The following is a 13,627-nucleotide window of genomic DNA, read 5'->3' on the forward strand; positions in this document are numbered from 1 at the left end:
ACTTGTAAGTTCTATTTGTACCTATTCTAAGTATAATGAATGCCATAAATTCTCTTAAATCATTTGTGCATGCCTCTTAAGAACTAATCTTGGTTGCAGTCTGCAGCCTCATTGCTAGATGCCACTAAATCCTACACACTGGTCCTTGAAGATGAATTTGCTGCATCTCTGAGGATATTTTCTCTACTGAAGTACTATTCGGCCTGTTAAATAAATTAAATAAGTTTTAAAAAACTCCATATAGTGCCACTTTAAATTAAATGAATCTGTAATGTCCAATCTTGTCTCCCAAACCAGGCTCCGACCCTAAAATGACCTCAGACTGATGGCAGGCAAACACTTCTCCGGATGTCTCTGCCTTGGTCAGGACTTTGACCTAACACACAGACGCGCACATGCACACACACGCACAGCGCACGCACACACGGACACACCCATTAATCTGTCTTTCTGCAGGAGGAGCCCCTGCTTGGTGTTGAATTTAATCTCAGTCTCAATCCACAGGCACTAATCCTGCAGATTAAAGACCCCTCACTCCAGTACACACACACACACACACACACACACACACACACACATACACACACACACACACACACATACGTTATTAACAGCATCTTTATGTGTCAATCCCCTCTGAGCGATACTGCGCCCTCAGCGTTTGCCTGTATGACACCATCTGAAGCGTGGACAAATATGCACACATATTCTCATGTGTAATATTGTATATCTTGACATAATCACATGTATGTATGTATGCTTCCACTTGTGCATGCATGCCTACACATACAGATGTACCATCATGTACCATCAGCATATGACCCACGACTGACCTCACTCAGCATATTGTTGACTTTACATGGATTGAGCCAATCACACACATATGCAAACACACACAAACGCATAAATTATTAAGGTGATTAAGTATTCACAATTAATCAGTCTCAGTGTCAGTCATAAGACAAACAACTGAAATATGCTGACTTTCACCACATGTCAGAAGAATGATGTCAGGATTATACAGATGTCTCTGTGTGTTGTGTAATCGCATGTAATCTGTAATTATAAAGACCCTGGACATGGGTCTCATATAATCCCTGTGACCTGGTAAAGACAGAGATAGGTCCAAATATAAATGAAGATTATTTTTCAAATGGGCAGCATTAATAACTTCTTATGAAGATGAAATGTAGCTCAGAGGGAAAGAGAGTAAAGATTTTGGACATATTTGGGTCTCTGTGTTCTGCTGAATGAGTAAATGTTTTCATCTTGCAACATTTTCCCTCCTTGTATTAGCATCTCACAAACTCAAGAAATGCTTATCAACTTTGGAAAACTAGACTTTTGTAGTTAATATGAGGGCTTTGCTCCCCCCACTTCAGCATCACAACACTTCATTTCTGAACAACATTGTCAGCTGTATACACATTTGAAATAGTTATAATCAGCTCCACAGACACCAAAACAATAAAAATCAAACAAGGTGCTACTTTCTTCCTCCAAAACATTAATCTCCATTAATATAGAACAAAATATAGAAGCGATTGATGTACATGCAATGACTGATGGGGAGAGATAGAGGCACATATCCATTCATTATAAATGGTATTGATTCTAACCGAGAAATTAATTATTAAATGAAGGCAACCACTTGGTACCAACCTTTCAAACACCAGTAACACCATAGCAACCACTTAGCAACCACATGAAGCATTCAATCACCAGTCTATCCAACTCTTTCTCCTCGAAATAATTTGTATTCTATTAATTAGTATTGCCAAATACATGTTGGGAATCCTTATTGCTGCCTGTATAATGTCCCAGTTTTTTGAAAATGTTGGAAGTGTCACATGTATATACCACATGAAATACAAAGAGACGAGGTCAGGATGAATGATGTTGGCACAGTGTGCAGGACTTTACAGCATAGACTGGAGTATACATCTTGAATCCCATGCGTGCTTAGGGTTAAGCAACATAAGCACTTTGGTTAAGCTCATAAGTTAATTAAAAATGCTTTTTTGCAATATGGTAATTAAAGAAATGTAATCCGGGCAGCATCAGATAATTTCAATACATTGTTGGCCCATTAAAACCCTCCCGCTCCAATCACATTGCACTTTCCTCAGAAAACACATTCTCTATTTATAAATTGCTAAAACAGAAACATTTATTATTAAATGATGCATAAAAATACAAATATTCCTGGATAATAGGATGAACCTCTATACAGTTTCATTTTATATTCTGGTTATAGTCTGGTGGCCTCTGAGCATGTGGGTATGTATATGCATGAGAGGAAAGAGAGATTATTATAATGGAAAACTGCCAGGAGAAAGTCAGAGTGTGTATGCGTGTTTGTGTGTGTGTGTGTATGTGTGAAATGGAACGATGCCAGTGAGTCTGGGTGTTTCTGCATTAGCCTGAGATCAGAGCGTTGTGTCATGATCCTTATACAGCTCTGTGTGTGTGTGTGCATGTATGTGCAGTTGGGATGGTTAATCACTGTGACATTGATAACTTATCTATCTTTCTCCATCTCTCCTTCCTGCCTCTGCTCATTATTCCTACATCATCTTTCAGCTCAGCCAATCAGTCATCATATAAACAGGCCACCAGCCATGCATACAAAATGCCACCAACTTGTCAAACCAGTCAATGGTCACTCTTGTCACACATTATGTAGCACCAAAGAAACGTTAGCTAGAGTAAATGCTGACCTAGTGTCCTTGTCCCACATAGATAAAAAGCTGGCCACATATAGGCATTAAATCCACATATCCAGCCTCTCTTGTCCTCTCTCATTACTCCTTTCTCCCCTGTAAAGCACATTGTAACTTATTTTAAAGGCAATAAATGCTAGGTTTCTTATGCGTCTTATGTGTAGCATGTTAGCATAGTGTGCCCACCAATCTAAACACAAAATATAGACATGTACATTATTTAAAGGCTTGCATCCTGTCTCATAGTTAGGAAAAGGTCAAGCGTTTAGCATACATAATATTACTACAGTAGTCTTTAGGTTCTTCATTTTTCTGAAATAATAGCAGTAATTCATTCACAGTGTTACTGTAGCCTCTAGGTTAAACATCTTCCGCTGACACTAGTAACAAATGTATCTACAATTCATATTTGTTGAGGCTTTTCCGTTAGCTAAAATACATATTTAATTTCCTGGTGTTCTGACATGGTTGCTTAATGCAGCATTTATATCCCCCTGATTATATCTGGGTAGTGGAATTGTGAATTTCTCACAGCTCTCACGTGGTGAGATGAATTACTGTACACAAGTGTCAACAAATTGGTGACAAAATGTCTAAAAAGCAATCATTACTGGGAGTTACATCTTCATTAAATCCAGTTTAAACACTGGCTTTGTTAATTAAAAAGGAGCGGTAGCTGACACTAATTGTTTGCATCTAGTTTTGCTTGTTAATGAACTGCTGCTAGCATGTAACGTGTTTAAAAAAAAAAAAAAACCATTTAGCTAATGGAGGTAACATCTTGGAATTTCTAATTCCCCTTATTCTGCTGACAATGCATGAATGTGTGCGAAGGTTTAATTTTGTGTTTGAGGTTTTGCATACTGTTTTATAGACTTGATTAGCTTTGTCTGCATTGCTTACTATGTTGCTTGCAATGTAGTTAGTAATATATTTCTATTTTATTTTAAATTTAATCTATATCTCTATTTACAGTTTTTCTCGTATGTGATTGTGTGTTATAGGCATGGCTGGTTGACTTTATTGTTGCCCGTCTTCTCTTAATATAGACAGATTCATAGCCAAGACATGTACAGCTGCTGATTATTAAATGTACAGTAGCACACAGGCTGTATTATTCTTAGTATATGCTTTAATTTAATTGAAATGCAATAACTAGTTTACCTTTTCCTCTTACATGTGCCAGTATAAAGTAATTCATCTATTATATTGTCTGGCTTTTGGATGTCTGCGTGTCTTGACATGTAATGAAACATGCCTTGTTTGACTGTGAGTTTTGGATGTGAATCTTTTGAATATCTGTGACTGGGTGCCATTTTGGCTCCACCGAGCAGCATTGGCCAGGAGCCAAAATGGCAGATGGTTGCTTGTCTGCAGGGTTTGGATTCCTACAGGGCCTCTAATACAGCAAACACAGACAACTGGGTGGAAAAAGATGCTGCTCGGATGAGGATGCTGATATTCATTGTTTCTCTGTGTCTCTCTTTCTCCTTCTTTTTGCTCTCTCAATCTTTTCTTTTTTTATTTAAACTTTGATTCTGTCCTCACTGATTCAATTCCTTTGTAAGTTTTTCGCCACCCATTCCATTTCGTCCTTCCTTTGCATGTTCCTTTTTGTGATGTCTGTTCCCATTTTTAATATATTTATTACAAAAGAGATGTTCTAGAAGAAGACAGACAAGATAAGCATTAGACAGAATTATATTAAGTAAGATATCATCTATTCACAGCGTCATTGGTTTAATCCACCATGTCACCTTTATTAATTTATTCCCTCCATCTACACTCTCTCTCTCTCTCTTCTGTATATAATCTTTGAAGCTTTAAACAACCAATTTTCTTTAAGAACTTTGCAATTAAATTCATTTATCATTTACACCATTTTTTAATGGCTCCAAATGTTTTCTAATAGCATATTTAATGAGTGTCTTTCTCACCTTCTCATTTAAGGGGTTTTGGTACAACTATAAATTGCAGCTCTATTGATTTTTGTAGTGTAATTACATTCAAATGAATCAACTTCAAAGTTTAACTTGTAAATTGTGGGCTTGCCATGCACGCTGAGAAACATTTTTACATTTTGCATTCTCATTGCAGCACATTTTCAATTTATACAATTTTGCTGATGCTCTTGTTTCGGAGCATTTTGCAGTATGTGACTTCAGCACAGTCAAGATTAAATCCCAATAGTACAATCAGTCTCTGATATGAAACACACGGGATGAGTTCCAGGACAAGAGATTAGATTAAACTTTGCTGTGCATCTAAAAAAAAGAATTCAATTATCCTCCGCCAAACAAATTGATAAGAAATGAAGAAATGCTGAGCACTGAAACAGGAATCGCATCTATAAATTTGTTTTGGGGTTGATATTAGACAGTCGTTTCATTCAGAGGGAAATGATCAGAGCTGGGAAGAAATTATCCTGTAGCAGTAAGGAAAAGGATGTGTGTGTCTTCCTAATTCATGCAACCAGTCATTTCTGTATTCCTTTGTCTTCTCTTTTTTGTTCCTCTCACTTTTCTTAATCGTTCCATTCTTCTAACACTTTCATGTCTTCATTTTGTCCTTTATGCCTTATCGTTCTCTCTCTTCCTCCCCTGATTCTGACTCCATCTCATCCCTGTCAAACTCTCATCTGACTGCATCTCACTGCATCCCTTTCTCTTTTCCATGTCGATTTTTCTTTCTCCTGGAGCAACAGTATGTATACACCCGGTTGCCGTGGCAACGAGAGGAGGCCACATGAGCGGGTGGATGAACAAAAGACCCAGAGACCCTTATCCAGAGAGAGATAGAGAAAAAGAGAGAACCGGAGAGAGTGAGAGAGACTGAAAATCAGATTTCATTTTTAGGCGAGGGGTTTTGGTGTATGTGGAAAATGAAGAGGAGGAGGTGGAGGAGGAGGAGGAGAAGGGGGTAGGGATGGATAGTGTAGGTGAGGTGAGTTCATAAATGAAAAAGAGAGAGAGAGAGGAAGAGAGAGGGGGAAGGGAGATGTGGTTAACAAAGCAAAAGAAAGGAAAAAACCTTCTGTGAATAAAAAAAGATAAGCTTGAAAATGCAACAGGGCATTATGTAAAACTGTGGCTGTGACCAGTGGAGGTGTCTCAGCATGAGAGATCATTTGAAATCGCTTTGAGGTGCAGAAGATTGGGTGTCATTTTCTTATTGTTAAGATCATTTCAAACACTTAGCTATTTCAGTCGGTGGTACTTTAGAAGGCAATTTGTGTCAAAAAATCTGTTTTTTAATAATATCTTTAAGGTATTTCACTGCATGTAATTTAATGAAACCATGCCCACTTATATATTAGTGGCTCCACATTACTCTAGTGCACCAGCAGTGTGCAGTATGTAATTTAGAGCAGCAGTGGAGAAGGCTATTGACAAATGTGTGCCAGATTTTAAGCCACAATATGGATTTTTAGCCAGCAGTTGGTTTAACACAGAAGAACTTGTGAGTGTTTACTGGAGAACTGGTTCCTAGCCAGGGGCCTGGGGGGCCCCAAAGGGTCGCAAGTAAGAAAAGAGGAAGCAAATTGTTTAATATTTCAGGCATTTGTATAATTTTAGCTTTTTCCTCATGAAATAATGGAGAGTTTCACCTCCTCAGGACAAAAAACTATCAATGATTAAGTATGAGAAGGCATCACTCTGAATCACAGTTCATAGACACATGAAACATGTAAAAAGTCTGCTCAAGAAGTGCAGGCATTGCTTGTCCATTAAGGGTCACAAGCAAAGAAGTTTTGGGGGCCAGTGTCCTGGAGTGTGAAGAAATTGTCAATTTTATTTTAGTGTCTTGGATCAATTTGGTGCCTGACCCAATTTAATTAAACTGATCAAAGCTGGTCGTCATTGCACTGAAAGTGGGACTAGCAAATGTTATGATGAGGAGCAGTGACATTTTGTGATATTTAGGAGGTGAGTCATCGCTGGTAGGAAAATATTTCTCCTGTTGTCATATATTGTAAGTGGAGAGAATGTTGTTTTGTGGGTCTGATATAGGTCTTTCCAACACCTAAGTCTCTTCAGTGAAATGTGAGTGATGGAAAGTTCTCTGACATCATAAGAAACCCACAAACAGACTTCTGTTGAACTTCACCAGAATGATCAGTCTCGGGAAATTTTATTGAACTTAAAAAAAAGTTCAGGGTAGTATCTTGAGTCCTTAAACTAGCTTGGTGCATTTCTACATTACACTTAGATAAGGGTTGTTTAAAGACTCTTTATACTTTACACTTTATTACATTCCATTCCAGTGAGTTCAGCATTCAGCTATAAAATGAAAACCAGTTTATTCAGGAATGCAACCTTCTATAGCTCATTTAGGGGTTTGGTGTGATACTTTTATTAGTACAAAGGCTCTTTTTTATCATGAACTCTAAATATACTGTTTGATATGATAATTAATTATCCATAAAATAAATCTTTCCTTTAATAGACTACCTCAAGGTTTCCTCAGATTACTCCAGCAGCAAAGAAAACAACTAAATGTCTTTTATAACTACTTTAATCAGCATCTTCAGCTGCACTGCTTAGCTAGTAATTATGTTTCCCTTGTTGTTGCTCACACTGAACAAGAAACAGACTTTCATTCAGTCTCACATATTAAGCTGTAACCTTGTATAAATTAGGGGAAAAAAAAAAATTACACTTGGGAAAATGTCAAGTTGATTTCCACTTCAAGCCTTCATTATTTCTGCTCTTTTTCATTAACTTGTTTTTTCAGAAGAGGCGTGGATTCACGCATAGAAACAACTTTGTTAACAGAATGACACCATCAAGGAGGTTATCTTCTGATGAAGTGTTGGATGCAGTTTGTTACCTTTCATAATCAGCTATAAAATGACCTCAAATGCTTCCTTCAGTCCATTAACCGTTGAAGTAGATAATTAACAGCTGATCTAGTGGCAAACGCTGTCCTATTTGCCTAAGTAAACGTATGGAGCGCCGATTTTTTTGCAGAATATACAGATAGACCCTTCAGGGCACTAGTGGGAGAACCATATTCAATTATCTTGCCTATTAAAACTTGTCAGGAGTGTGTGTGTGCGTGTGTGTTAGCTCAAACGGGACAGACTTATGCAAATATAATTACACCAATTAAACCACAGAGGGGCCTCAGAGGGGGTTTTGGGTGGAGCGATTGGCAGCAGTTGTGTGCGAGTGTTGGTGCGTGTGCCAGGAGGTATGGTTTAGAAATCTGGCTCTCCGATGTGCGTATGTATGTGAGTTGACGTGCACATGTGTGGGTGTTGACATTCTGGGAACACTGTTCTTCACACCCTTCCCTCCATCCCCCCCATCAGCACCACCACCACCACCATCACCCCATCCCCCAAAAGCCTGCTTCCCTGTCTGTCTTCAGGGAGTTGAAGGAGCTCAAAGGAGATGCTGGGGAGGACTTTATGTTTGGTGGTGAGATGGAGGAAGGGATGAAGACACGGAGGGGGAATGAGAGCCTGGAATACTGGAGAGTGGGTAGATGAGAGGAAGACTTGAATGAGTTAGCCCAGGAGCAATTCAGCTGCCACTTTACATGTAATTGGAGGGATATAAAATATGGACCAGTTTTTCTTGTGTGACCATTAACATGAAGAAAAGGTCTTACATTTACATTTTGTTATTTGGCAGACGCTTTTATCCGAATCAACTTATAAATGAGACAATCAAGTGTTAGAAGACAGTGACTGTAGTAGCTGCAGTACAAATTCTTGTGTAAATCATCTCCTTATTATAATTATGTTGTTATTTACTAAGGAATATGTCTTTGGACAAGTTCTTTGACTTCTGAGATGATATTTCCACACCACTACTAATAGATGCACACTCTGTAAAGGCTAAGGTATGGATGACAAAAGCTGAAGGCACGGCCACACTAAAAGGGTCAGTAAAAAACTCGCACAAGGTGTTACAATCGTTAAAATGGCAGTTGTATGAGAAAGGAGAAAATAATTGGGATAGAAGTTTAAATGTACTTTACAAGGCTGCTTTTACACCTCTGTACACCTGGCCAATCATTGTGTAAAGGGTGCATGCTTGTTGGGTTGTATGTAAGGTTACAGAAATGGTCAAGTGCAGCCTCGTGTCAATGTCAGAAAGGTGTAGAAGGAGGGGGATTCAACGCTGCTGAATGGGCCAACAAGCACTTTGTTTGAAGCATTTTATGGCCTCTGTTTGATGTCTGCTTTTGCCACTTTATTTTTGAAGAGTGTATCTTACTTACTTACTTACTTAGAGAGGAGGATAGAGAGGAGGATATCCAAAGTCAACAAATTGTGTCCAGCATTCTTACCATCTTCCATAGCCAATAAACTGAATTTTAATAACCAGTCGTCTGCTGGTGTACAGTCAAGGTTAAGGGTTTGAGACTCTAGAACAAAAGTGGGGTGGATGAAAGAAGATGAAGGCAAAAAAAGAGGCAAATACATCCAAGCTCAAGGATGGACTGAGAGGAGTGAGGCACAAGAGAATATCTGAGCAAAGAAGTAATGAAAAAACTAAATAGTGGCAGTCAGAAGAGTGACTGGCTAACCTGATATAATATTTGCTGACATTTACTTGTGATTTTTGTGCGTGTTACCCCCCCTCCCTGTCTCCCTTGAACAGATCGGTATTTATTGGGTTTTGCCCAAGGGGAAACACCAGCGACTACTGCTGTCAGGTTAAATTTACTCCTGAGAAACTACCTGTTCATACAGACAAAAGAAAAACTGCAGAATTTTTTCTGACATTGTCTAAAAAAATCTCTTCAGTCTTGCTCGCACGGGAGATGAACTGTCACCGCAATGCAGTTGAGGGGGATTGTATCGAAAACATCAGCGGATACTGGAAGTCAAGCATTCGTCTCTGTGTATTACAGAATACACGACAGCATCACGTACTCGACTGCACTTTACTGCGTTTACAGCATCTCATGCAAACTCAATAAAGTGCAGTCAGGTTTGAAATGAAGTGTTTTTTGTGATCACTGCATGAGCAGGTAAATGGGATACAACAGATATTCATTCATGGAGGCACTAAGTTTTAAAAAAAAGTTGCAGTGTCACTCCAAGCTTTGTTTCTCCATCACAAGATGAATGAAAATGCAATGCCACTTTTCATTGTCTTTAGTCAGTTAGATTTTTAGAGACAAATTAGACGCTTGTTTTTTTCCCACATGAAATCATACTTTCTCTAAAAGTCTCCAATGCAATATCTGCACATGGCAACAACAGTATGGTTACATTTAGGAAGACTGTGCATATAATAAAATGTGGTTAAAGATAGTTGAGCAACTGCAATACTTGGGTAAGGTTAAGGGACCGTCATGGTTATGGCAGCTGTGACAGAATAAGATAAGATAAGATAAACTTTAATGTCTCGAGGGAAATTTGTCTTAGGCTAAAGTGCTACACAGAGCTGCAGTCATGCAATACAGAAAACGGACTGTGCTCTCCTGCAGGAAGAGTCCGACGTGCTACATACCCATCCACCACCCTGACCTCCATACCCTTACTTTCCACATCACTGCATGAAGGATACTCTACTTCCTGCATTGCCACTGAATGTTGGCACATAAATCGTGATGTGTGGAAATATCCAATATGGGCAAAATTCCAATACGGATATTGGGCTGGTTTAACCCCTTACATACTGTTCATTTTCTGAGCCTTCACAGTCTTCCCTCAGAATGAACCACACAGAGTAGTTATACTGTATATACATACTAAATGTTCTGTTTTTAAATCTTTATGGGTGACACACACAATAAGTAGCTTTTGGCCCATATACTAGATAGATCTCTCACACATACACACACCACGGAGAGACTGAGAATAAGACATGGAGTTTTAGTCTACTTTACTCTGCTCTCTGCTCATGAGGGATGAACCCTTTTTTCTTAAAAGGGACTCAAAGCTCCATAAAATATGCTCTAATCTCATACAGTATTTAATGAACATATGATTTATGTGCACTACCCACCTTTCAATTTCTATTTTAGCTCTCAGAAAAACTTTAAGTCTGTTCCTCTCCTCTCCTCTCCTCTCCTCTCCTCTCCTCTCCTCTCCTCTCCTCTCCTCTCCTCTCCTCTCCTCTCCTCTCCTCTCCTCTCTTCTAGAAGTGTCCTGGTAATCAGTCAGCAGATGTTTGGGTGGGAAAGACGCCACTCGCTTCCTCCTCCCTCCTGTCACTCCTTCGCTCCCTTTTTAATTCCCTCTGAATTTCTTCTTTCAGTCCCCGGTCACGAAAGCTTAAAAACCAAGGAGCAGCTGGATTCATTCCTCATTCCTTCCTTCAGTCAACCTGTTCTCCCTCCAAATGAAATTATGAATCCATATTCATGTGCTGATTATTGAACCATGTCTTTTATTAATAGATGCAATTTTAGAGTGTTCTCAACGAGTACAACACACAACAAAGCCCTCTACTCCTTATTCCACCCCCCTCTGCTCGCTCTCCCCCTTCTACCTCTTTCTTGAGTCTCAACCCCCTTCTTATTACCGTCTTCATTTCATCTCTCCTGCTGTTTTCTGTTTGCTTAAGGAAAGGACTCACAGGGACAAATGAGAGAGAGAGATGGATATAAGTAAAGGTTAAGATAAAATGACATTAAACAGAACAGTGCATGTTTCATATTACTGTGTACCGATTCATCACATCACAGTGTATACAATGAATGAAAAATTCAAGTTGGAGGACAACGGGGGTTGTTTAACCCTTGTGAAAGCTGCAGTAGCTGAAAATTCAATAGAAGAAAAATCACATTTTTCTGTGTGAGAGCAGCTGACATTCACCTTCGTGGCAACACAAGGCTACAACTGTTTTGTGGTGAATAGTTTTACATAAAGCACCTTTGAACAATGGGTTAGAATTTGCTGACCCAACCAACCATCACCCACTCTGGAAAGATTCCTGCTTTGCTTCATTGTAATAAGAAGTGGAGATGCTGGGGATTGAACCCAGGACCTCTTACATGCAAAGCAAGCGCTCTACCACTGAGCTACATCCCCTCAATTGAAAGGTTATTTTATTATTAAGACTTTTTTCTAAGGGTGCACCTGAGGATGAATGTCATAACCTTTCAGAGCAGCTGAACTGATGTATCAGCTTTATTCTAAGCTTTTATGTACACCATCCTTGATTTATGTAACTCAATTGAGAACATTACTCAGTTGGTAAAGTGCCTTGTGCCATACCAAAGTACATAAGAAGTGGAGATGCTGGGGATTGATCCCAGGACCTCATACATGCGAAGCATGCGCTCTACCACTGAGCTACATCCCCTCTGCAGCTAACAATTGCAGTTTTATAATTCAACCTTTATTTGAAGAAGCGGGCAACAGTATGAATGTCAACACTTTTTCTCCATTTACTGCTTGCTGCAGTTATTGCTTACAAATATGTGATGAAATGTCACAGATTTGTTGAATTATAATGCACTTTGCCACATTTAAAGAGGACATATGCTTTTTGACATATAGACCTGAAAATAAACATAATATGCTCCTTTAATATTGTTTAGTTTCATAGACTATTAGATTAAAGGTGTCCTGTACAGTTTAACAATTGTTACTATTTCTTACTAAAAGTACTTTATGTATCATTCAGGTCTAACAAATCCATTTAATGCATATTCTTTCTCCGTCTTCACTTTTTCTTCTTCTCTTTTTTGAATATTTGAAATAGTTCAGTGTTTACCTTGTTTTCCAGCCAGTAGTCTTTTTCTTAAGAGCCTTTATTGGCACATTTCTATGCCGCACTACCATCAGTGAAATAAAGTGAAACTAGCAACAGGAATGTGTGTATTGCCCCACCCATGTCCACGTGCGTGTGCATGACTAACTTAACACGGACCCTCACACAAAAATGTTGGTCCACAGTGCTACTAGTGGTCAAAAACAAGGTACCTTTAATCTTTTGGTGGTAGTTTCAATTTTGGGTGTCTTCTTTAGTAAAAATCATTTTATACCATTTCAGTTCATTGTATGATTTAGTTTTTGTGCAGATTGAGGTCATGTTTCATGTGAGTAAAAAAATGTACAAAATATCTAAGTACTATTTGACTGTGAAATTCAGTTGGGCCCCCACATAAAACAAATATTAATACATTTTAATGAGCTTGTATGTAACAGTAAATAGAGCAAGAAACATTTTCAATCAAACAACATAAAAGAGCCTACATACACACAGTGTGCAGTCTGTTTCTACTGCACTTATCTCCCTAGTCACTTAATGATATTCATGTTTATGTTAAACAAGACAAACAGAATCCTACACGCATGTTTTCCTGTAAAAGGTCTGTGGGTTTAGATCATATCTGGAGATGGTTCAAAACTAACAGCACTCAACGTGTGAGACGGAGGACTATTGTGACTCGCACATATGCACAGTGAATTATTTCATCAGTGATCTATGGTGTGGTATAATCTGTGTAATCAACCACTGAATCAGCTGAATGAAATAATCAGTTTCCTCCATGTAATTATAATCTCTTATCCTTTCAGCACTCACTACTGTGTGCTGTAATTATTCCAATGTGATCTTGCACAGTCTGACTGCAATGTAATTTTTCTTGTAAATGAGTATGCAGGGATTAAACTGCTGACATCTTTTTTCCTCACTTGTACTCTTGGGTTATAACATGACATTGTATTCAAATGAATATAAGCAAAGAGCATATGTGAATGGTTAAATGTTTGTAGATGTTTGATGTATGAAAGGTCTAAATGAAATGTTTTCAGCTCTGGGAAGAATATAAACATGGGTCAGTGGGAAAAAAAATTGGTCTTGGTATCAGATTTGATGTACTGAAACTGGATTCTGGACTGTTTCACAGCCCTGACTCCAATATAGCCAAAGCTTTCTTCTCCCTCAAACAATAAATGCTTTGACACTGAAAGGCCTTGAACATTTTCA

At 38.6% G+C, this 13,627-nt stretch overlaps 2 non-coding genes across 2 annotated transcripts; both read right to left on the reverse strand.

Annotated features, from left to right (window-relative positions):
- Positions 1 to 11,649: 11,649 nt before the first annotated feature.
- trnaa-ugc (transfer RNA alanine (anticodon UGC)) lies at positions 11,650 to 11,721 on the reverse strand. The gene has a single exon. It is a non-coding gene; the product is annotated as a tRNA-Ala (tRNA).
- A 202-nt stretch (positions 11,722 to 11,923) lies between these two features.
- trnaa-cgc (transfer RNA alanine (anticodon CGC)) lies at positions 11,924 to 11,995 on the reverse strand. Its single transcript has one exon. It is a non-coding gene; the product is annotated as a tRNA-Ala (tRNA).
- Between the last annotated feature and the right edge of the window lie 1,632 nt (positions 11,996 to 13,627).

This window comes from Scomber scombrus, chromosome 23 (genome assembly GCF_963691925.1).
Source record: "Scomber scombrus chromosome 23, fScoSco1.1, whole genome shotgun sequence".
Lineage (NCBI taxonomy): Eukaryota > Metazoa > Chordata > Actinopteri > Scombriformes > Scombridae > Scomber > Scomber scombrus.